General features: G+C 28.1%; 2 long non-coding RNA genes across 6 annotated transcripts in view; one reads left to right on the plus strand and one right to left on the minus strand.

Annotated features, from left to right (window-relative positions):
* The window catches only part of LOC107447505 (uncharacterized), a 278,517-nt gene that overhangs the window by 77,937 nt on the left and 175,550 nt on the right, over positions 1 to 25,030 (minus strand). For 2 of the 4 annotated variants that reach the window (XR_001584538.3, XR_001584536.3), the window contains one exon: positions 225 to 247. The exons of the other annotated variants lie outside the window; for them this stretch is intronic. This is a non-coding gene — a long non-coding RNA (uncharacterized lncRNA). The remainder of the gene's footprint in view (positions 1 to 224; positions 248 to 25,030) is intronic. 4 annotated transcript variants of the gene reach the window in all.
* LOC107447506 (uncharacterized) overlaps positions 8,608 to 25,030 on the plus strand; it is an 89,610-nt gene continuing 73,187 nt past the window's right edge. Inside the window, exons 1-2 of one of the 2 annotated variants that reach the window (XR_011638363.1) lie at positions 8,610 to 8,756; positions 8,850 to 8,926. This is a non-coding gene — a long non-coding RNA (uncharacterized lncRNA). Of the gene's footprint in view, positions 8,927 to 25,030 lie in introns of both variants that reach the window. The other variant, XR_011638362.1, reaches the window with a different exon arrangement.

A 25,030-nucleotide genomic window follows, 5' to 3' on the forward strand; every position in this document is an offset into this window, starting at 1 on the left:
TATATATATATATAAGCTTGTAGAAATTACAACAGTTTTGTAATGTAAAAAACATTCGGTATGTTAAAAATTGTAAGATTTTTGTCTTATAAAAATTATTCGAACCTGCAATAATTTTAAAATCATATGACTCGTTGAAGGTATAACATATTCAGAATCTTATAACAGTTAACATATTGAAGCTATATCCAAATGGTAATAAATAGCTCAAAAAAAGTACTCACATATCTCAATGAAACTTCAAAATCTGCAAAAAATAAGAAAATGTTTTGTAATAAACTTATAATTATAAATAAATAAACAATCATAGTAACAGTGATAAAACGCATACTCTTTATTTTCCATGCTTTTAACTCGTTCATTCTATTTTATTCACACTATAGGAAGAAAAAACGGGGAAAAACTATGTATATTCATTCAAATCAATTTTACTTTCAAAGGAAGAAAATCGTTCTTTTTGAAATATACATATCAGTTACAGATATATAAAGCTTTGAGTATTTTATAGACAAAATTGGATAGAAAATTTTAATTTAAAATATTTCATAGTTTACGAATAATATATTACCTTTATTTTATATTTTATATCCGTCGTTGAACAGCCGACCCAATTTTGGGTTTACGACTACTAAAGTTCAACTCTGTAGCCTTGTAATTTTGAACCAATCCAGAAGACAAGGAAACTCCTGAATCAGTACCCCCAGAGATATTGATTTGTAATAGGAACATGGAGGACTTTGCAACTCGACAGATTTAACGTGCATCAGTGACCATTTACTACACGGGGAGTCTTCGGTTGGTGGGGATCGAACTCACGATCACTTGGACATGGGCCCAATTCCCCACCAACCAGGCTATCCCGGCCAATATACTACTTTTATATTTTATAACCCAATTTTTGGGTTTACGACAACCAATGTTCAGCTCCGTAGCCTTGTAATTTTGAAACCATTCCAGAAGACAATTGAACTCCTGGATCAAGTATTGGGAGCCGCAAATATAAATAAAATTTAACTTAAATTTATGATGAGTATTTAATCTGTTTCATACTGATAATAATAAGAGCATTGAAAAAAAGTAAGTAGATCATCAGGAAAATGCTTTTTATTATGCCCTTTAACTTACTAAGGAATTTCGGTATTTAAAGAAAATGGTTTTCCTTGTTATAACAAATGTAATGCAGTAATAATTTATTTAATAAGAATAAAAAGAAATACGTTCTGCGATAAATATAAAAATCATCAAACAGTTTATTGTTTAGGTTCGTTATTTCTAGTAAAAGTGTTATAGAAATTTTTTTTGTTCTAAAAATGTCTGCTTGTGCTCGCCATCTGTGGAAAAATTATCATGCCTAAATCTCAGATGTTTTTAGGGCTTTTATATAAACTTTTTATAAGTATTTTTCATATCATTATGTCAAGAAATTCGGATTAATGGAAATTTACGTGGAATGTAGTTTTGCTTACATAATTTTATATTTCCGTCTCTGTAACTTCTCCAAAACTTTATAAAAGTAAAGTTAAATAAATATAAATAAAGCTACTGTACAGGCATGTAAAAAAATTAATTAAACATAAATATAAGTGATAAAATTTAGATTTATCTGATAATATTATTATTTACATATAACAAAAACAATTTCTTACATTTTATTATTTTAGTTATTTATTTAAAAGAGAATATTATTAAATTTGTATTAGTCCTAATCTTTAATGGAAAAGATAAGGATTAATAATTTTTCACAGGCCTTAAAAATTTTATAGTGATAGTTAATTTATGTTAAAGCTAAATGGATACTGAATTTATGGGATAGTTAATTTATGTTAAAGCAAAAATACCTATTTCTCATTTAGAAATCTAATAGGACAGAATTTTGATACTGATGTATTTTATTTGAAAATTAATGTGTAGTGACGGTCACAAATGTTTGTAAAATGATGGACATTTGTCCATTTATTGTTAACACTTTTTAAAATTTTTAAATCCGATCGAACGCTGTTTTCATTATTATTCAGACAGAAGTAAATAAAAATTCAAAATATTGAATTCTGTAATGATTCCTAATCCAATAGCATTATTCGAAGAGTGAAACTCGCTACTTATTTATTTCGAATAAATAAAAAGTGGTAGCAGAAGTATGTTGCTATTAATCTATTTCAGAAAGAGATACTGCATTGATAACTATCATATCATGTATATGATACTGTAGGTAGGTATTGAATTTCATTTGGTAGTTAACCACTTTAGCGCACTCGAGTTAATTGGAGCGCGCTAAACAGGCCAAACAGTGCACACTCGAGATAATTCGAGCGGCGTTGTATTTTATGCTGATATAATTTTTCACTCTCGAATATAATCGAAAATTGAGAATAATAATGTGAAAGCTAAGAAAAAAAATCGTTTTATTGATATTTATCATTTACATAGGATTGTAAGCTATAACACTTATTTATTCAAGAATAAATAAGTGTTATAGCAATTAATGTAAATAATTTATCAATTGTGATTCTTGGTTTAATAAATTTAATTTAGTAGATTTTTATCCACCACTATTTCTAAATAATTCGTAGGCTTATATAACTCACCACTTTATAGTACTTATGTCATGCTATACCTTTCAAAAAGCAAGCAAAAATAGTCAAATATTTCCAAAATTTTTTACCTTTTTCTTAAAATTATTTTGGCATGTCCGGAGCAGTTGGCATCTCTGAATATAGCCTTTATACATGGAACGAAAGTGCAGTATATCAAAATTGTCCACCAAAAGAAAAAACAATGTTCTAAAGTGTGTTTTTTTATATTAAAAGAAAATGGATTTTTTTTTGGGGGGGGCCATTCTTTTTAAAAAAATATGTGCGTTAAGGGGTTAATCAACTTAGGGGAAAAATCGATCATCTTAAATCAAATACTTTCTACCGGTTTTTAATTAGGTTGTTTCCCCTAGACTGCTATTTAAATAAATCGGATTCCATTTGATTAAAAAGGAAAATCAATTAGTAGGTGACAAAAATAATTGTTTTTCGCTCTTACGATAGATATTGTTCCATTTTTGATAGGAAGAAAAGACGTATAATGACTGATTTAAAAAATTTAGGCATAAAAACATACATTTTCCCTCTCCAAATGATGCTACTAAGGTGGTCTGGCCGGAACAAAAAAGAGGGATTGTTCTAGAAATACGCACGCCCCATTGACATAATATCAATGGGAAGTCGAATCAGTTATAGAAATTACAATAGAGGGACCAATTTTAGTTCCACTAAATTAATAATCCACTTGTTCACAGTAGTTGTTACGTAAATGAAAGTTCTGAAAGTTATCACGATACAATATTAATTTGTTGAGGGAAAAAGAAAATCTATTATATTTTCCCACAAAGTGAAGATCAAATAGCTTTAGCATGGACTCTATAAGATCATGTAAGTACAAGGTTTTGAGAAAAAGAAATGCGGTTGTATAAAAAAGATAGATAACTCACAGTCACGTGACAATATGAAAGGTATAATCATTATCGTATTAAAGCGTGATTTTTTATATCCATATCGTAGATATTTTTTCGTTAATACATCCTTAATGATCAAAGGACTGTATCCTTTAATTTAATCCCCCACCTTACACTTCGCGCCAATGTTTCTACATTTCGCTTCTTTTATCACATTTCCCACCCCCTTTCCGTTTGCCCTTTTGTCCATTAGGGACAGATTTTTTTTCTCAAAATTATTAGTGTGGATGAAGAAAATAAAAAAGAAAGCCCCCGGGAGACGAAATAAAAAAAAAAAAAAAAACAGAAATCGAACTGTCCACCATTTTTTTGCCAACGCTGTGGGTAAAAAAAAAATGCAGTGGGAATGAGTGTATAAAATTGTTATTCTTATTACTGTTATACATCTGCTTTTCTTTTTTCGAAAGGAAAAGAAAAAAAAACGATTTTAGTGTACAAAACATTGCTGGTGAAAAGTGGAGAAATTTTTTTCCGCCTGGTAATTACGAAATAATGAGATCTTTTTCTCTAATCCAAATAGTGGTTTCTCGTAAAATTCGATTTGATGTCAAAATAAAGAGATCGCATTAAAACGGGAGAAAAAAAAACTTTGCTTTATGATAAGAAGCATGCTCATAGAAATGAAAAGCTTTTTTTTTGGTACATTCCCGTTAGCCGAATATCAGACAAAAATTACTCTCTTATCCTGCTCTGAAATGGTCGTCAAGTTTTGGCTACAACAAGCAGTGTCGCATGTGAAAAACTAAAAAAAAAAAAAATCTCAGGATGGGGTGAATTCGAACTGTAAAATTCGTAGCCATTTTATGGAAAGCATCTATATATTGTATTTACACAGAAATTTATGGCAAATTCAAAAACCGGCCAGTAGCAATATAGCGCTTTTGCTCGTCGTTAGCGAAATCAGGATCCGATGCAGGAATACCCTTAATAAAAGCAAACTTCCACACAGTAGATTATACACTGCTGAAAACTTTGAGCCACGTTACACCAAAAATCGGGATTCATTAGAGGGCTTAATTTTAACATTCTGTGGAAGGATATAGCGGAACTACAGTAATATATAGATTATTTAATATTTCATCTAATTGTTAACAACTTATTAGGTTAAGTTCGACTTGTTTCTTTATTAGCTAGCCATTAATTGATACTAGGAACAACACTTTGTTTAAAATAGTACTTAGTTGCCTGAATCGTGAGCATTCCTAAACGTACCTGTACGATTTAGGAGCAACGTATCAAATTCAACTACTGAACAGGTCGAGTTTCAAGTCATTTAAATTGTACTTCACCAAAACTGTCATAAAGAGGCTGAAAACTATTTCTGGACTCACTTTCACCTATTAATAAATTTCTCATCTTGTGAGTGAGGCTTGAAATAAGATTGCTACAACTAAGAACAATGTTTAGGATTTGACTATTCTGATTCGTCAATATTCAAATTGAAGACTTTTTGATGGCAGAAAATCTCATTTTATACGTGAATTAATCCGGAAAAAAAAAGAAAATATGAGATTTAATATCTTTATGAGATTGAGATTTAATAACATTATGATGAAAATTATTTACTTTAAATCAATTATTTTTCAAATTATTTTCTTTCCGTGGAAGAAAAAGCTGATGTTAAAACATTTAAGTGGCGAGCTTCTGGTTATTCAAGAAGTAGTTATTGTTGTAATTATTATCTGGCAAGTCAAGCAGTAATTATCGATCTTGTAATTATTGAATTGTAATGTGATTTCAGAGACCGATCTGTTCATGTATCTGAAGTTCTCATGTTCATGTATTTCATGCTCATGCATATTCTATGCTGAAGGCTTTGTTGGTAATATATATGCTTCTTTCGAACTAAACAAACGTCTTTTAAACCTTTCATACTTATATTTCTTGACATATCTTTGTATTTTCTTTTAGTTTGATGCTCCTTTTTTAATAGAAAATGTGCTTCAAATAATATCCTTATTGTCGAAAAATATCAGAAATTCGCAAACTGTCCGCTTCTATGTTAGTAATATGTATGCTGTCGGTTTAGCTTTTTCCTGACTAAACAAACCTCGATTAAACATATTTTATTTATATTTTTTGACATATCTTTGTATTTTCTTTTAGGTCGACGCTCATTTTTTAATGAAAAGCAAACTTCAAATGATTTTCTCATTGTAAAAATTATGAAACATTCGCAAACTGTCCGCCATTATGTTTGTAATATGGATATCTATTAATACGATGTAAGTAATACGATGCACTCTTGAACTTAGTTGCAAGTAACATTGTGTTCCTTTAACATTTTATAGGCATATGAATTCGTTACTATACTTGAAACAATACAAAAATTTAATATTACATTTCAATAAATTGTTTTGAGCTTCACGTGGACAATTTATTCCCTTAATTATAAATATTCAATATTTCTGAGGTTTTCGGGAGCAGGTGCTACTAATTAGACAACTGGTTCCCTAAATCGTACCACTTTGCAGATCTTGCGAAAACAATTTTCGATACTTGTTGCCTAAATATTAATACCAGAAAAATAAAAAATAAATAAACAATTAAATGAAAAATAATAATAATAATAATGTAAGTAGCTAAATGAATGTATTTTATTACGAAAATGTTTCAAATGCAACTGTCAGTGATTTGTGACTGATAAAAATTTCAATGTGAAAAGCAATGCGACTAGTCAATTCTTATCTTTTTTATTCTTTGACACTTCAAACCTATTTTCACCATACATGCCTTTTTCGCGTTAGTGACTAGTAAACTATCATTACCATAATCGTTATAGCTTTTAAAATACATAAAATAAATAACACAAATAATGATGCCAAATAAATTAAGCTAAACTCATTTTTTTTATATCTCAAGATATTTTTCATAATTCATTCATATTTTTTCATAATAAAATATCATAAAATTCTTGAGAATTTTATTTTACTCGGAAAAGAAATGTTTTATTATTTATAGTTATTATTAAATGGAACTTAATCATAAATTATCTAAGAATTGTTTAAGTAAATAGTTTAAAAAATAAAGGATCTAATAAAATTCATTTGTTTCTAAATTATAAGGTTTACAATCATACTAAAGATTGCACATCAAGGCATGCATTTATAAACATCCAATAATGGGATAGATTTCCGGGAAGGGAGAAAATCCCTAGAGAACTGGGTGCCTAATTGAAATTGATTAGTCTTTACAATTAAGCGAATGTAGCGAGTTAATTCATCTTTTGTGACAAATTGATCAAGTGATATAACAATTCAGATTTACTGTGCAAGTTTCTAATTTAACGTCGTAATTAATCTTTATCGATAGTTATTTATTTAACTACTTTTCACATTTTTAAGAGTTTTCTTTGGTGAAGTGTTAAAAAATATAGTTTTGTCAACACTGTAAAAAATTCCAGATCAAATTGCGATAAAAATTACTAGCACTCAGGGTGCCGGTACTTTCTATTGTAAAATCTACTTTTATTGGAACATGTTACGAAACAAAAAAATTTGATACACCATAATTTTCATAGTAATGATTATCGTAAAACCACTGAATCATTCTAATTAAGTAAATATCATTCTAAAAATTACTGTTTAACATTTTACGGTAAAAAAAGGATTTTACGGATGATGCAACCAAAGCGCTGGCTGGTACTTCATGCGAAAATTTGATCCGAAATTTTTTGCAGTGTACTGAATTGATATTTTAGAAATCTTGATGCTGAAACAATAAACTTATAAAACTATACTTAAGGCCTGTCTGGCAAAATCAATGATTTTTTTTTAAAAATTNCCTATTCTTTGCTAAATTAAAAGCATCCACTTATAACCAGGGTGACAACAATCAGTGAAAAAAAAAGTCTATTACACTATTATAACTGTCAACTTGAATGATCCTTGGGAAAGGTTTTACAAAATGGTTGTAAAATCTTAATATAAGTAAGAAGAATTTTCCAAAATTATTGATTTGACACTTTTGAATTATTTATTCATCATGGTGTGTTACTTTTGAATTTGTCACTTTTGAATTATTTATTACCAAATTTCAATCGATAAAATTAAAACGGCCCTATGAAACATTTATTACCTCTTTTTTATTTTTCTAGGCTATAAAAACCCTGTCCCTAAATCTGTTTCGAGTAACATAATGATTTTTATCACTTTCTTGCTCTAAATTATGCTTGTTTTGAATTTTAATTTTACTAAACTATACTTATTTTTCTATTTTAAAACATTATTACTAAAATGATATTTATAAAAAATATATTAAATGGATCCAAAATTGAATTTTCAAGAAAAAAAAAAAAAAAAAAAAAAAAGGAAACCATTTTTTAATTAACAATTTCTGCGAAATAAAAAGCAACTGGTATTCCCAATTATGAATTAAACGTTGTAACATTGTATTATGGTATGTATATATTGTTATTGGTAGAGTTTAAAAACATGCAAATGTTAAAAAGGCACGAAATAGGGTGTGAACACTTGAATTGAAAAGCCATTAACTACCATGACATGACCACAAAACGCCTCCAAAAGTACCTTTTCACAAACTAGTCCTGAATCCCTAAAAGTTTTGAAGGACCATAGAGATTTGACCTTAGAATAAGCTCTTCCATGGAGAAAAAAATAAAAAAAAACTAACAGGCATGCATCTTCCTTTTCATCCCAATCTTAAGAAAAAGGTAGATTTGAACCACGTGGGTATGTGAAGATTTCGATCATCCCCATGCTATTGTATCTACAACATGCAAGGCGAATGGTGTAACAAAAGCTTCTAAGCCCTTGCTGCTTTTTTAAGCATGACTCTCTTTTTCTGCGCCTGGCTCTTCTTTTGTCGAACAGCAGGTAGCTATCAGTCCCCAAAAACAACGACAGAAAGCGATTTTTTTCCGCGTTGTTTTGAGGGTAATTTACGGCGTGACGGCCACCCCAAATAGAACATAAAAAAAAATTTTTTTTAGAAACTTCGCACCTGTATTTTTTGGAGAGTGGGAGACAAGAATCATTTTTTACCTGTTTTTTTTTATTTGGTGTCTATTTTCGTTTTAGGGGGGAATAAGGGGTTAAAATATTTGTTTAAAGTACCTCAGCGTGGTACTTTTCAAACAAATGTCTGTTGTTCCTAAACTTGATTTCTCAATCATTTTGTAACTCCACCCCTTAGTTAACATAGACATTTTGTGGCCAGACAGGAAACCAGAGTTAGTTGAAAGATCATTTTTAACATACTTCAGAAATTGAGATATGAAGTAGAATACATATAGGTAAATTCATAACTTAATGGACTTCCTTATTTTTACCCTCTTACTTTGAAAAATCTCCTATTTGAACTTAATTCGTGTTACTATCCATGATAGAGGAAAACATAACGCTTGGATACGGAGCATATTACAAGAATTTATTTTCAGAATGGGATGATATTTAAAATTTTAAGGTAATTATGATTTTGAATTGTCAAATTGTTTTTGTGTTTTGTAATGAAATTGTCAAGTATTTACATTAATAAAATAATATTTGTATGAATGAAAAAATTTTATGTTTTTTATATTATCTTTTATATTATATTTTTTTAAAAACTTTTATAAGCTCTTATATTTTTTATATTTATGTACACTGAAGCAAAACAATATAATTATTTGTTCACTGTAAAATATTTCGGGTCAAATTACGGTACCAGCACTTTGGATTCATAATCCGTACAATCCATTATGCTGTAAAATTTATTTTTACTGTAAAATATTAAACCGTTATCTTTACAGTAATATTTATTTGATTAGAGTAGCTCAGTGATTTTACAGTAATTATTATTGTAAAAATTCATTCAGTGATTTTTCTGTAATTATTACTGTGCTGTTATATTACGGTATATCAGATTATTTTGCTCCGTAACATGTTCCGGCAAAAATTATAAGAAGCACCCTGAGTATCGATACTTATCGTAGTTTACTCCGGAAATTTTTACAGTGTAAGATTTCTTATTTACTAAAATAATTTCTTTTTGGCTTGAATTTTTCAGCAAAATATTTTTATTTATTTTTTTAAACTGATGAAAATAACTTTTTAAGTAACTTCATTTAAATAATAGAGAAACGGGTAAAATTTAAATGCAAATTTCAAAAATGTTTGTGAAACTTCGTACTTTTTTTTTTTTNTTTTGCTTCTATTTCGGGGAACTGTAAACTTTTTTTAGGGCGGGGGGTATTTTATTTAATTAAAAAAACAACGTGAAAACGATAATCTATAGTTTATAGTTGTTTTATAGTTGTTTCCATTCATAATGTTACAAGGATTCAAATGGTAAAAAGAAAAAAAAATTGCAATATTGGTCATAGTTTATTTTTTTATCTCATTTGCTTTTATGAAAATGTCTTCTTTTGTTTTCTTTTATCTTATCTTTTAATCTTTTTAATCACATTTATCATTATTATCATATTTTAATTAAAGCTTAATTCAAATTTAAAAATCAAGTACTCAATTACATCGGTAAAAAAATACACTGTATTGAAGTTAATATGTTTCCTCCATATTTTTACTTAATTATTTTTTAATTCCAAATTATTTTAAATAAATTTTGCATATTTTGTTTTATTTATTTATTTCTATTGATTTTCTATGCATTTTGATGGAATTATATTTATTTATATTTATTATTTCGTCAGCAATGAGCTGCGACTTTTATTCCCCAGTTCTCAGTATTATTTGCCTTTATCACATAAATTATTTTCTATTACAAAAGAATAAATACAAGAAGTAAACAGTTTTTGATTAAAAACAAACAATGAATCGAAATAGAATAGTTTCTACTTCTTAATTGAGTTAAAATTGATGGGGATAACAAATTTTAAAACAAACTCCTAATAAGAATGCTCGAATGAAGATAATGCGCAAATTACGTTGAGTTTTGTTTTTCAAAAGGAAAAAAATACAACGCGAACTCAAATTATTTGCAGATGAATTTAAATGAGGGAAAAGAAACCAAACATAAAATGTCAGCTTTTTTTAAGATATATTTGTAAGACTGATTATACATAATAAGGGGTTAGAACTTAAAGAACACACGATTCAAATTGTTTTCATCTTCCTAATAAACAAGTACATTTGATTGACATTCACTAGTTTTACTTAATTTGCATTCAGAAAGATGAATAAAAATTGGACCACCACGCATTAGAGTTTAGGATATAATGATGATTTACAAAGTGTAATCGCCTGCTTTGATTCATTTGCATTTTGTGAAATTTTATAAATGTTTGAGTGCAATTTGCCGTTTATCTATAAATAGAATAAAGCAAACTATTTATTTCTGCTTGAATTTAGGAAATATTCTATATTGTGGTAATCAACATACGAATTATATGCAAACAAATTTGAATTATCCTTTTATCCATCATTGCATAAAATATATTTATTCTGATACAATTGTTTGAATTTCGTAACTCATTTTTTTCCTATATTGTTTCTGAATTCAGGGAAAAAACATTAACTTTATTTTTTTATTTACTCTTCTTTTTTTGTTATGTTTGAGATAAAAATATAGTTTTATTATTATTTTAATTATCCTATTTAAGCCTTTGGACACAAAGTGAATGAGCAAAACAGAAACATGACAATTGCGAATTATTTACAGAGAAAAATATTTTATTTATCCTTTTCGTGACAAAGTTTTTGAAACAGAAACCCTGTTTTTAATATCAGATAAACACCAAAATTTTGATATTATTTCAATTTTAAGGATTTTCATTTTTTCAAAATAATGTTTTCTTTTAAAAAGCTTTTAGTGAAAATATGAAAAGATGTAAATTTATTTTAATATGAATAGTATAATAAATAATTGAAAAAATTTTTCAAGCTTAACTGCTCCATTTTTTACTGTAGCTTGTTTATTGATTCAAACTAGCTCTTCATCAATAAAAACAAAAGTGCCTTATTACAACTTGAGAATTTACAAATAAATTTCTGAAATGTTAATAAATTCATTGGAAAATATATTTCAGATTTTACCGTGACAATTCCCTTTTACTGAGCAATTTTTTTTCCTTTAAAAAAAGTATAACAATTAATTTTAAAGCGCATTTTATCTCAGTTGTTTGCAATTTTCGTATAACATATTGCTTTTTTTGTACACGACAATTTTAACAATTTTTGCGGGAAATATTTTGTATTTTATTTTCCTTCTTTATTTTATTTTATTATTGTTATCACAATATAATAAAGAATAATAATAAAATATTATACTGTTTTTTTTTCTTTTTTTAATTAAAAACATTTTTAAGAGTTTTTAGTTGAAATCTTTTATTATATTTGACTTTATTTTTCATTGAATTTTATTATATTTGATATTATTTTTCTTTGAATTTTATTATTTTTAACGTAATGTCATAAAGAACAATTTTAAAATTAATAACCAAAAGCAATTAAAATTGTCTCAAGAGGAATATTAAAAACAGAAGAAATAAAGATTAAAAATAACAGTTAAATAAAAAGTGGTTTTTACATTAATTTAGAAAGTTGATTTTTACCGAATTTATTAATATTTTAATCAATTCAGAAGGAAAATTTTGTTTTAATTACTCAATTTTTTACTTTTTTTTCTTCTTCCCGCTCTTCTTTTTTGGGGTCCAAATTACATAAAAATGGGTTATTAACTGATAATGTGCTGTTTATATAACGTTTTTCTTTTAAATCTCTCAACTTTCTAATGGATATTTTAATGGACGTTTCTTTAACGGATATTCCCCTTAGAACCTAATTTATTTTTCTCTAAATATTTAATGAAAATTATTAATAAAAACTGAGCCCTCGTTAAGGAAAATTTCGAAAAAATATGAATGAACTTATGAATATATAAGGATATTGATTTTAAATCACGCAAAATTTTGGTTACGCCATTTATATATAAGTTGTTTACATTCATATGCATAGAATCGTTTTCGCAACATTAACTATTTCGAATTAAGATTATAATTTTCTTAGTCCAAAAATTATTAAGAGACAAACCATTAAGAACTTCAATCTATTGAATCTTGGAATGAGTGGCTTTTTATAAATTTCATTTATAGTTCGAGACAAACTAAAACAATATTTTCAAGTTATATCAACAATATGATGCAATAACAATCTTATTAACCTTGTTGAACAGAAAAATTCAATAAAAATTATTACTATATTCTCGTCAAGAAAATAATTTATGATGAACTAAATTTTCTCCAAAAAATTAATAACCAACTGTTCACAAAGTTCATTATATAACAATAAATTTCGTCAATATCTCTTCAGTCTTTCTATTGAATTATCGATAAGAAAGATAAGAAGAAAAAAAATTCCAGCTTAGAAATTTGTCGAAATCAAAACTATAATTAATCATTTTGTAAATGGGATGGAAAGTTTCTGAGTAACAATTTTCCGATATTGATTTTCAAAGATTTCGATAACTTTTCTCTAACCAAGTATCAGTTTTCTGAAGCTATTTCTTCCATTCTTGCGTGCAGAGGCATTTAGGATTTTGAACATAAATCATCGGCCCTCATTCCTGTGTTTTGACGGCGAGATATTGACGTACGACCATCGTTACATTTTACCGGCCTAAAGCGTTTGTCCTGCGGCAACTTCATATCTTTCTTCAATCGGCTTAGCGGTGTATGACTTACCGAATATATACAAAACTTAACGAGGGACTGGGAAAAAATTAAAACTGGCTTCTTTTCTATCTTACAGGTCTCTAGGGCTTTTTCAAAAGTGATGATAAAAGTAAATCAAACATCTCTACTTTTACGTATTCGTAGAAACAGCTACATATTGCAAAGAAATATATCTGTAAGAAAATTAACCGATTTTAAAGTGCACTGTAGAAAATGGATATTCAAATATCACGTTTCTTCGCTTATGATGAAACCACTTCGTGGCATATGCTCCATCAAAAAAAAAAAAAAAAATTAATCAAAGTGACGAACTGACTATTGTCACTTCGTCGAGGAAACGAATTTCGTCAAAATTAAAGAAATCTTTCGTCATTCAATTTTTATTCTGAAAACAAAACTCGGAGTGCCTAGTAATATCCATTTAATTCTGGGGCCCCATATAGGTGGATCTATGTCTCCCTGACAGCTCAAGAAAGAACAGGGAGACAATTTACACCCATGGCATGTGCGAAGCAAGATTTGAACCCGGGATCCTTCTGGTGCGAAATCAACACCTTAACCATCATACAAGTCGGCCAGCTTATTTAGTCACTTTATTTTTGATCGTCTAGTTTTCATCCTAGTTTCGACATTCTAGTTAACAATCTCCCACAATGCACTACGATGGGTTGTGAGTTTGTGTTCTGAATCATCAATAGTAGGAGTTTTATTTCTGAGTGTGTGGTATCATAAGAAAGAAAAGGTTTGCTAGCATTAACACAAAATTACTACCACGAGAAAAATTTTTTAAGGCCCTTTGTAACAAAATACTTTTTAAAGAAATACTTAAAAACCTAACCAAGGAGTAGGAAACTAATCTCATTTTTTCTCTTCCTTTTTAACATTTTCTGACTTACGAAATTGAAAAATGTTAAGTTTCAAAGCTAAGTAGGAAACAGAAAAAAAAATTTGAATAAGTCCTGGATATTTTTTTTACTTAATTTTTTAGGTATGAAAAATGATTTAATGAAGAATGAGGAAAATAACAAAACTAATTTGAGCATTTTTGACTATAGAAATATATTTTAAACATATTTAAATAAATGCAAGACTTAATTCTGAATGGCCATCGAGAAAGAAAACCAAACGAAAAACGTAGTAGCTTCGTAAGCATCAGCAAATCTTTATTGCGGATTATCAATTATATATTATATATTATAAATTATAAATTACATACTATAAATTATATATTATAAATTATTTATATGTTATAAATTTCGTATACATATTTTGATCATTTATACTGTCAGAATAGGACAAAAAAATGCCACACGTTTTTATTTGATTAAAAATTATTGGCTTTAGTTTTCTACATTAAGGACTCGCCGTCTACGTAAGGATTACGTCAAAAGTCACAATGGAAAAACTAAAAAAAACTGTTTACAAAAGGATATTTCAAGATTTTTCCATTCCAGTATTACGTTTTCAAATAGGATATAACTAATAGAGATTCTTTAATGGATTTTTTTAATGTATACTTAAGAACCGCTCTACAGTTTTTTTTCTTTTTTAAATTTTCTAGGAGGCTGGGGGAGCCAGTTATTGTGTCACTTTTGGCATGTATTTTTTTACCCATGTATTTTTATAATGGACCCTTTACAGTTTTAGTGATTTTTATATTTGAAACTTATTTAAAAGAATAAAGTAGTAGATGTTTAAAAAATGTCTGAAATTTTCATTTTTTCTAATAAGTATAGCTTAAAAATTCTCCATTTTATTTACAAATCCAGAACTGCTTGTTGTGGTTAAGAGGGTGGGAGAAAACAAAATCATTTATAGTTTTTTAAGACTTCCGAATAAAATATTTCAACCCCCATAGTATGTTTATTTATAAAAATAGAGTGTATCTTTCGTAAATAATAAATGGCGTTGAGCTAACGACCCGTACATGGAAGAAAATAACGGGGAAAAAAAATAATATCCTGACAAAGAGTTTGGAAAAGTTCTTTTGATAATCAGTCAAAAACAGCAAAGGAAATAAACTGTCAAGTAAGGTTTTGATGAGTTTTTGAGGAGCATCTTGAAAGAAAACAATAAACTGAAATGTAATTTTTTTTCTTCTCATTGATCAAACGGAAGACATGCTTGCGACGAATAAATTCTGATATTTTCTCATGAGTGTTTGTTAATGCAAAAACCAAACCCAAAATCTATCATATTTGCATAATGACATGTTAGTTACTAATGCATTATGCATCACGACAGGGCAATGAAGTAATGAATTACAAAAAAAGTTTTTTTGGCCAGCTGAAGGAAGAAATGAAAAATCTTGAATAAACATTTTATTTGAAGTTATTTATTTTCTTGCCAATCACAGAGACGAACTTGTCTTGTACTTTCTTGTCTTATTAGAAAAATATCTGACTTGCGTATGTGACAGAAACTATATTATAATCTAGGGAGTAATTCTAAATGTATATTTCAATTTCCGTTGCATAAGTATTTATGTAATTCATTCTTTTATAATTTGCGGGCTTTCTTTTTCACTTATTTATTTGCTTTTTTTTAACTGTTAGACCTTTTTCAACTGTTAGTTTTTTTTAACTGTTAGACCTTTAATTAATCAGAGTCGTTCGTTTTTTCCTAAAAATTTATCTTATTTTTTTTTTTTTTTGGTTTAGAACAATGGTTGATTTTTCTAAAATCTGACAGTTGAATCTGAAGTAAAGTAACTTTTAATATTAACTTAATAGCAATTGCCTCATACATATGAACATTAATAACAGTTTACATTATGATATATTTATAAAAGAAATATGAATTTTCTTCTAATATAGAATTTAGTTATTTTTTGTATGACAGAAGTCAATAAAGTTTAGTCTGTTTTCGTTACATAAGAATATATAATTATTTGCGCAATTCATTCTCTGATAACTTAGCGACTTTTTTAATATTATTATAAACTCTTCAGTAAAGCACGATATCTATCACTAATATTTCGTAAAGTTTCTAAGATACTCCTTTCACATTTTTTTTTAAAACTGAAAAAAAAAATAATAAACTTGCATACATAAAGCATAAAAATTTACATCAATAATATTTTAATAGAAAAAAATAGGTGTTTTTCAGAAAAGAATAGAAAAATCTGCTTCTCTTCTTTATTTTTTAAGTATTAATATTTTTTTAAAAAATACAGATAAAATTTATGCTAAGATGCAAGAATACTAAAAATTTAAACTTAATAAACGATGGTAAAGTAAAAATTAAACCAAGAGCTCTAGAAGATAAATTCCGATTTCCAGTTAGGGAATTAAATTCAAATGAAAGGGATAATTTAATCTGGATATATTACGCCTCGATTTTCATACTAAATTGTAAACATACGAGAGTATGCAAAACAATTTTTATATGATCAGTAAATATACATTCACCAATACTTGACAACCCCTCATTTGATATCATTCAATGTACTGGAGTCAGTCCAAATTTATGGAATGCTATGATAAACAAGAGTTGGCTACTGTTCTTTTCTGATTTCTGATCCTCCCCCCCTACCCAAACTCATTTTTTTTTCGGATTCAACCTCATTTTCATTTCCCTTCTGACGTTAGCACCTTCCGAAAAAGATTTATTTCAGATGTACTGCATCATGACACTGCCTAGCATTTGTTTCGTCAGGTGTTTTTGTTGCTGCCTAGGTTCAAAAGGTAGCTTACCCACCCACTAGCTTTTGTCCGCACCAAGGCCATTTAGCTTATCAACAGCAACACCTAAAGCTACTTTCTTACTTCTAGTAAATAGATTACGAGGGTGGTGACATCTTATTTGACACCAAACCTTCTTCTGTAACGACTAGAAAAAATGGTACTTTTGATAAGTGATCCTAACTACCGTGCAAATAGAATCAACAGTATAGAAAATGTGTAAAATATCCTATTCTGAAGGAAAGAGTATGGTAAAAACTACCAGAATATGGTAAAATTTACCGTGTTTCTGGTTCTAAGGGAACACCAAAAAACTCGGTACGTTTTGCCGAAACGCAATGGCAAAAATTAACAATAAAATATGCTGTTAGAATATGTGATGAAATTCAGTAAATGGAGTAAAATTTGGTTATTTTATCACGATTTCTTAGAGCATAGCATAAAAACCATTTATTTGCTTAAATTTTTTTTTTAGTTTTGTATTTTTTACTAAATGTGTGGTAATAAGAATTATAGCTTCGAAAATAAAAATTTCCTGTAAATCGTTATACTATGGATGGAAAAATTAGCAAATGAATGGTTTTCAAACTGTATATTCTGGTATTATTACCGAGAATTTAGATTTTTTTTACCAGAAATATTACACTAGCTCGGTAATTTTACGATATTTTTTTTCTCCGTGTATAAACGATTCTATAAAATATGATAGCATATACATTAGAATGTAAGAAAACAATGATGTTACATTTGAATACAATCTTACTATACACTGTAAAAAATTCAGAATTAAATTACGGTTAAAAGTCCTGGCACTCAAGATGCTAATATATTTTACCGTAAAATTCATTATTATCGCAAAAACCTACGGAACAAAAAATCTGATATATCGTAGTTTTAACAGCAATATTTACTGTTAAATAAAGGTAATTAAATAAATATTACTGTAAATATAACGGCATGAAATGTTTCGAAAAAATGGATTTTACGATAAAGTAAATTTTACTTTATCGTAATGACTCAGGATGCCAGTACTTTTCACCATAATTTGTTCTGAAATTTTTTTACATTGTAGGCACCTATATACATTTACATGAAATATGATAGCATACGGATTAGATTTTACTCAAGTAATTTTATCTCGTATTAATATGATTTTGTTATCTGCAGTTATATATTTATATGAAATATAACAATTTAGGGATTTCATTGTACTAAAATAACGTGTTTGCAGCTTTTCAAAAAATATTTTACTATAATGATTTAAATAATTGCATTTAAAAAGTGTTATAAAGGTCAAAAATAGGAAATATTACAAAATAGTGGCTAAAAACTTTTGAAAATTCATCTTTTGAAAATGGTTGTTTACCCAATAAGCCCTAATAATTCTTATATCCACAAGATTTGAACATATTAATGAGATATGTAAGTGCTAGATAATTATGAGTAAGAAATTATTTAGCCAGAAGTATTGAGCATACAATTAAAATCTCCCTTCTTTTAAGGTGTATAAATGTAGAAAAAAAAATTTTCAACTAAACAAAATGAAGCAATTGAGGAAAGAAAATGATAAGTCACATTTTTCGATTGCCATATTTAAAACAATACTTAAAAATGAATATAAGTGATGTACAAAGAAATGGAAAAAAAAGGTTATTTATTTTGAAAATAAATAAGTTTTTGCAGTTGCTTTGTTTTCCCTCCATTTCTCATTTTGAAAAATGCAGTATTAAGAAAATTCAGTTTTTTACATTCCCGATTTTGTTATCAATAATTCACAAATCATTTATTTATAAATTAATTTGAATTTAATATTCAATTCATTAAATAGTTTTGATTCATCATCAATGTGGTAAAATATGAATTAGTTTGAAAATAATTTTATGTGCTTTATCACGTAGATTTACGTGCTACACGAAGAAAATATTCCAGTAAAATCACCTGATTGTATGGTAATGACATTTCTGGTAGAAAAAAGAAGATTATTCTGTAAATAAAACTAAATATATGGTATTTAAACCATTCCTACAGTAATTTTTCCGTTCATACTATAACAGAACCCAAAATTTCCGATAAAAATTGTAAATTCTGGGTTCCAAAATTACAGATTTGATTATCACACATTTAGTCAAAAATACAAAACTAAAAAGCAAATTTAACCTTATAAATGATTTTCTTATGCCTTACTCTAAGGAATCCTGATAAAATTACTAAAATTTTACCACAATTAAAAATTTTTATCAGATATTATAAAAACTTAACTTACTGTCAATTTTACTAAAAGCGCTTCGGTAAACAATTACCGGGCTTCTTGGTGTACCCATTGTGCCAGAAACATTGTAAATTTTATCATATTCTGGTAGTTTTGATCATACTTTCTTTTCAGAGTACTTTAACGTGATAAATAATATGCTACTTTTATTTTTCCGCCATATTGTTGCGTTCAAAAACTGTTAATTCTTTTGTATAAACTTGTTTGAATTTAAATCTTTTGAATATGATGATTTTAAATAGAATTTCCAGCTTTGAATTATGATAGAATAAATAGATTTTATTCAAATAATATTTGCCTTTCGATTTATACATATTCAACATAGCTGGTTATCAAAATACTAAGAAATTCTATAGAGAGAAAAAAAAACTAGCTAAAATTTCACTTTTTTTTCGAAGCAATATCTATAGGATTCGATTCCCGAAGGCACTACATTATTATTTAACAATGCTCACCCCCCTTCAACCATACGTTTCCAAAACCTACTTTGTAAAATGAAGAGGGACAACGAAATCTCAAGTGATTTGTGTGAAGCAGATTTTCAAATTCTCATCACTAATGTGCTCTCCTTCAAATCTTCTTGTCGGACTCTAGTGTTTTATTTTTTATTATTCACGAGATCACGGCTCGGATAATACAGTTTCCAGTACCCTCTTCTTTATCCCTCCCTCCCACAAACTTTGAAAAAGAAACTGGAAAAAAAATATCACCCGTAAAGTCGAAGTAATAACGGCGTTTCGAAATTCGATAAAAAGCCTCAAGTCAAAACCTATATTATTTGGATTCACTATAATGGAAATTCAATAGGAGCAATACTTCAAACGGATATGGAACTTTAACCTCATTTTCTACTCCCCAAGTCCCGAGGAAATTTCCATATTATTCGAATTTCAATCGTACTCGGGTCTTTTGTGGCAATCCATCAAATATAATCCTGATCAGACCAAGGGTCAGGTTTAGGGCCACAGGGAAAAAGATCTCGGCCCAGCTGGTTCTTATTCAGGGAAAAAGAATGAAAAAACAGTGCAATTGGTGGTGATTCATAAGTTTCTCCTTTATAGACTCATTTTTCAAATGAAAAATTTATAATAAAAATTGTGTTAATTACTCTATATTGAGAGAATAAATCTATTCTTTTGAATATTCTGAAGATAATGGAAATTTTAATCCAGAATGGTTTACTTTTTCTTACGATGCTGGAATATGAAGTGACTTAATACGAGAACAATCTGAAACTTTCCAAATACTCTGAAAAACATTTTAAAGAATGCTTGCAAATAATAAAATTAAACAGTGCAATAACAAGGATAAAAGCGTCTCATTTAAATTTTAAAAAATTGTAAACAATTTACTTTCTAAGTATCAAACAATTCTTAGAACAAACATTACTTTTTCCAAGTATCAAACAATACTTAAGGGAAAAAAATTAATAACAAGGATAATAACGTCTTATTTAAATTTAAAATTTGGTAAGCAATATATGTTATGAATTTTTTATTTCTTACAATTTTTTTTTTCACTTTGGCTATCCTTTTGCATCAAAACTATCCCGCCTTTACATTCATATATATATATATATATATATATATATATCATTTACATGTCATTCTTTGGGATTATGCAAGTGAGCACCTTCAGTATGTATAAAAGGATTATTGACAGTACTTAAAAGTATTACTTTGAATGTTGAATATTTGTTATCAAATTAATTCAATTTTTGCATTCAACTAAGAAAACCAAGACATTCATTATAACAACTTAACCCACAGGTTTCAGTGCAAAAACACTATTTTTGGAAACAATATAAATCGTGTTAAATGCAATATCGTATATCTTTTTAATTGCACTTATTTTTTATAAATTCACTTTAAAATTTAAAATATTTAAAAATAAAGCAGACATCGTCTAGCAATAATTGAAATATCTATAATCCTACCTGACAGTTAGGTCCATATTTTTCTGTCTTATTGTATTCTAAAATAGCCCCTTAGTTCAATGATACTTTATTAATCTATTTTTATCGAAGGTATTATGACCGTAATGAAATTAACCTATTATTACTCGATTTCTTGTATTACAATGATACGGAAAAATTTTATTATGGAAGGAGAAGTATTGCATGATATTTACATTAACTGGATATTTTCTTATGTCAGCTAACACATCCAAACTAGATGCTTTAAATTATGGTAAAGCTTTAAAATATGATTAAGTCTAAACCACGATGGAAAGGTAAGTTACTTTTACCCAATGATATTAACGATAAAATAATTATGTTACCAGTCCAAATATTTTTTATTAGAGTCATAATACATAATTTCAATAGTCAAAAAGTCATAATTCTATACATAAAGGAACAATTGCGTTTGAAATATATGCGTTGTAAAGGAGGATTAATGAAGTTTGTAATTTTTACAAAAACTTAAAGTTTGCACATAAAGCAGTCATTTATTTGTCACTCACAAGAATGCCAACGCTATTTATTTAATCAAACTGCATTGTATCCATCATATTGTTCGAATTTGAAAGAAAAAGAATGTCCATTAGATATGTAAAAAATGGTCTTGGCGCTGTGTTTACTAAATCCCATTGGAGCAGCTATTTGGTGGGAATTGAAGACGATGACTAAGTCTTCTGGGCTATAAACTCGAGTTGGTGGCCCAGCGGGATAAATTTTTTGTATGTTATTTCCTCTCTCTCCTTCAAAATCCGTTTGATCCTCCATCCAGGGTGGATGCTTAGATCCAGAAGGGTGAGAGGAAGATGAATAGATATCCGCTGGGCGGAAAATGCAATTGCGCCACACAACTTGGAATAGGGATTTTCGATATATTTTTTCCCTTTCTTCTTTCAGCTGTCCAAACACCAATCAAAAAAGGGCGATAGATCAAGGAAACGATTAAGATAGTCCTAGCTATATTTCAGCATTATTCACACATTGAAGACAAACCTAGAAGCAATCTCTTTATTTTACTTATGCAGTCAGGTGACAATAAGCAGCTAATTTTCGTATGAATAAGTAATCAATCGTTAAATTCAAGATTAATGACGTCGCAGCATTGAGTAATCATTAGACCGGATGGCATTTCAGAGTTAAATTGGTAAATTAAATAAATTAGTGTCAAAAATTTCAGTACAAAATAAAGACTAAATTTTTTAGACGCTAAATAAATTTATTGCCGTTGCGTCATTTTATTGCTCTTTGGATCTTGCCAGTAATCGAGAAATGGATTTTCCACCTTAACACCCACCACTTTTATTTAATTAGAATAGATATGAAATAAATAAATCAAATTAAATTGTACCCAATAAAATAAACTAATGGCAATGCAATCTATATTTATTGCTTTTATATATCTGAAATTACTTGCTATAGAAAAAGGAAAACTACAATTTAGCAAAAAATCAAAGAATGAAATCCATAAATTGCCGAACTGATCCCTTTAGACACGGATAAGTGTGTCATCCTTATGTAGTTATTTAGTTTAGTTATTATTATTTAGTTTCAATAGGGACTGTATACATATGTGATTAATAATTAATTTTCTTTATGGAAGGATATGAAAAGCCGAGAAATCTTGTGAGCTCTTAGAATATTTATAACGTCCTTAAAAAGTGGATTTAATATTCCATAAAAGAAGTCACAAATTGCATTTCATAATCTTTCACTTCAAAGTTAAAGATTTTATTTTAAAAAGACAAGATGTATTTATTTGGAAGCATTAAGCAATACATATAGTTTTTAAAATACTTTTTATTTTCTTAGTTTTGTTACCACTTCCTAAGTGCTACCGTATGCACACATATGCATTAAGTTCTTTGGTAGAACGGAAATACAGAAAAAGGTCCTTAAAAATAGATCTCCTTAAGTGTTTTTTGAAGGGCTGAAAAAACATTACCATTTTATTCTGATCCATTTTAAGAAAAATTAATTAACTCTTAAAATAATAGTTACACACAAAAATTATCTGTGTTTATAGCTTTAATTCTGATTACTATTACAAATAGGTTATATACTAACAAAGTATAATAATATACTATCGAATACAAAGTATAATAATATGCAAAGTATAATAATATACCTAACAAAGTATAATAATATACTTTGTTAGGAATATTCTCAACTGGTTAAATTTTTATAAGATCTTTTTTCAATTTAGCATATTAATACGTTTTTTAAGTAATTTTAAATTTTAAAATTATTTTTTAAGTAAATACCTTTTTTTTAAAAAAAAAAATGCACCTTTAAATGTTTATTTTCTAATAGTTTTCCATATAAATTATAGAAAAAATCTTTCAAGAGGTTTATCTAAAAATAATTTTTTTGGTTATTACATGATCATTCAGTTATTACATGATATTACGCATTTTGATAAATTTTTACTGTGTTGCGAGAGTGCCCTTTTTGTGATGAAGCACCCTGCCCTTTTTTTATGCCCAGGGAGAGCTGTGCTATTTTAAAATAAGAAAGCTATCAGCACTAAGTAAGTAGATTCGACTCTGAAACGTTTCATTGCAAACAGTCAAGTTCAAACATTTTTAACGATTTCTAAAGAAGTTGGCTTGCGTTATAAAATAACAATTTTTATCCTACAAAAAGACATAAAGTTAAAACCAAAATTTTACTCACATTATTTACTTTGATTACCCTACTGATAGATAAATTATAAATTTTCATTCCTTAGTTATTTTATTATTTAACTTTCTAGTTTGTTTTAAAATGAATTCAAATGAAAGTTTATAACTTATTTTCATCTGTGATTATAATAAATGCATAGACTGTCATCTTAGAGGTAAATCAAAAAGCAGTAATTTATTCAAAAGCAAATTTCCTGCTGAATCAGTTCTTTCATGTTATCGATTAATTTATTTATAAGTTTCATCATTTTTCATCCCTTTCAAGTGCTACTGTTGAGTACTTACTAAAGTGCAACTTGGGTGTTCCAACCAAAACCTCAATTTCAGTAATTTTCTCTATATTACCCGCATTTTTATTCAAAATTAAACAGATACAATTGCTTGTACAAGCCACTGTAAATTGAAGTTAATACTTTAATTTGAAGGGCGTATTGATGGCAATATAGGTAGGTTATCAAGCCAGACCTATGAGCACGCTGAAGTGTTATCAAAGTTATTACTCGTTATTGATGATAGTTTCGATGAATCTGCCAAAAATATCTCAAAAAATATTTTCTATCAAACATTAAAAAAAAAGGACCATTAAGCCTTAGTCACACCTTGGAATTGAAACTTACGCACCATTTGTCGGTTTTTCGAATCTGTTAAACCCAAATTTGGAAGTTAGCCATTTAGGTGGTCTTAAATATTTAGCCAAGATTATTTTCGATCATTTGCAAAACTGTATGCGAATTCATGTATCGCGGTCTTACAAGTATGTTATTATTACATTCCAAAATCGGTACACCGCCCTAACAGTTTAATTTCGTATCTGATTTCTCGGGTTCTTTATTTAGCGGGGATCATTTGATGTGAAAGGTTTAGAACATCCGGATTTGCCACGCCCTAAAAAAGTAAAGAATAAAAGATTGCATTTCACAGGGATTGGGCTCTCCAGAAGAACTTGTGTCCCCAAAAGATATTGATGATGAAATTCATTGCAACTATTATTTGCGTAAATTGAGGACTTGAAATTGCTCGTTCGTTGCTGTTTTCTAAATTCGGGCCAAATCGTTTTATCTTTTAGTCCGATAAGAAATGGCTGAAGTTATTGATGATGCTTGGAAACGCGATTTTACGCGCCTTAAATTGTGTATCTAACAAAGTTACGGGCCTTTGTGACAGTGAAATATTTTGTGAAACATTTTTCATAGGGTAGGATGTTAATCATACCTTATGAATTATGTATAATTTTCTTCTTTTAAGTTTCTTAATGAAGACATTTTCTATCCATATATATATATATATATATATATATATATATATATTAT

Source organism: Parasteatoda tepidariorum, chromosome X2 (assembly GCF_043381705.1).
Source record: "Parasteatoda tepidariorum isolate YZ-2023 chromosome X2, CAS_Ptep_4.0, whole genome shotgun sequence".
In the NCBI taxonomy this organism is placed as follows: Eukaryota; Metazoa; Arthropoda; class Arachnida; order Araneae; family Theridiidae; genus Parasteatoda; species Parasteatoda tepidariorum.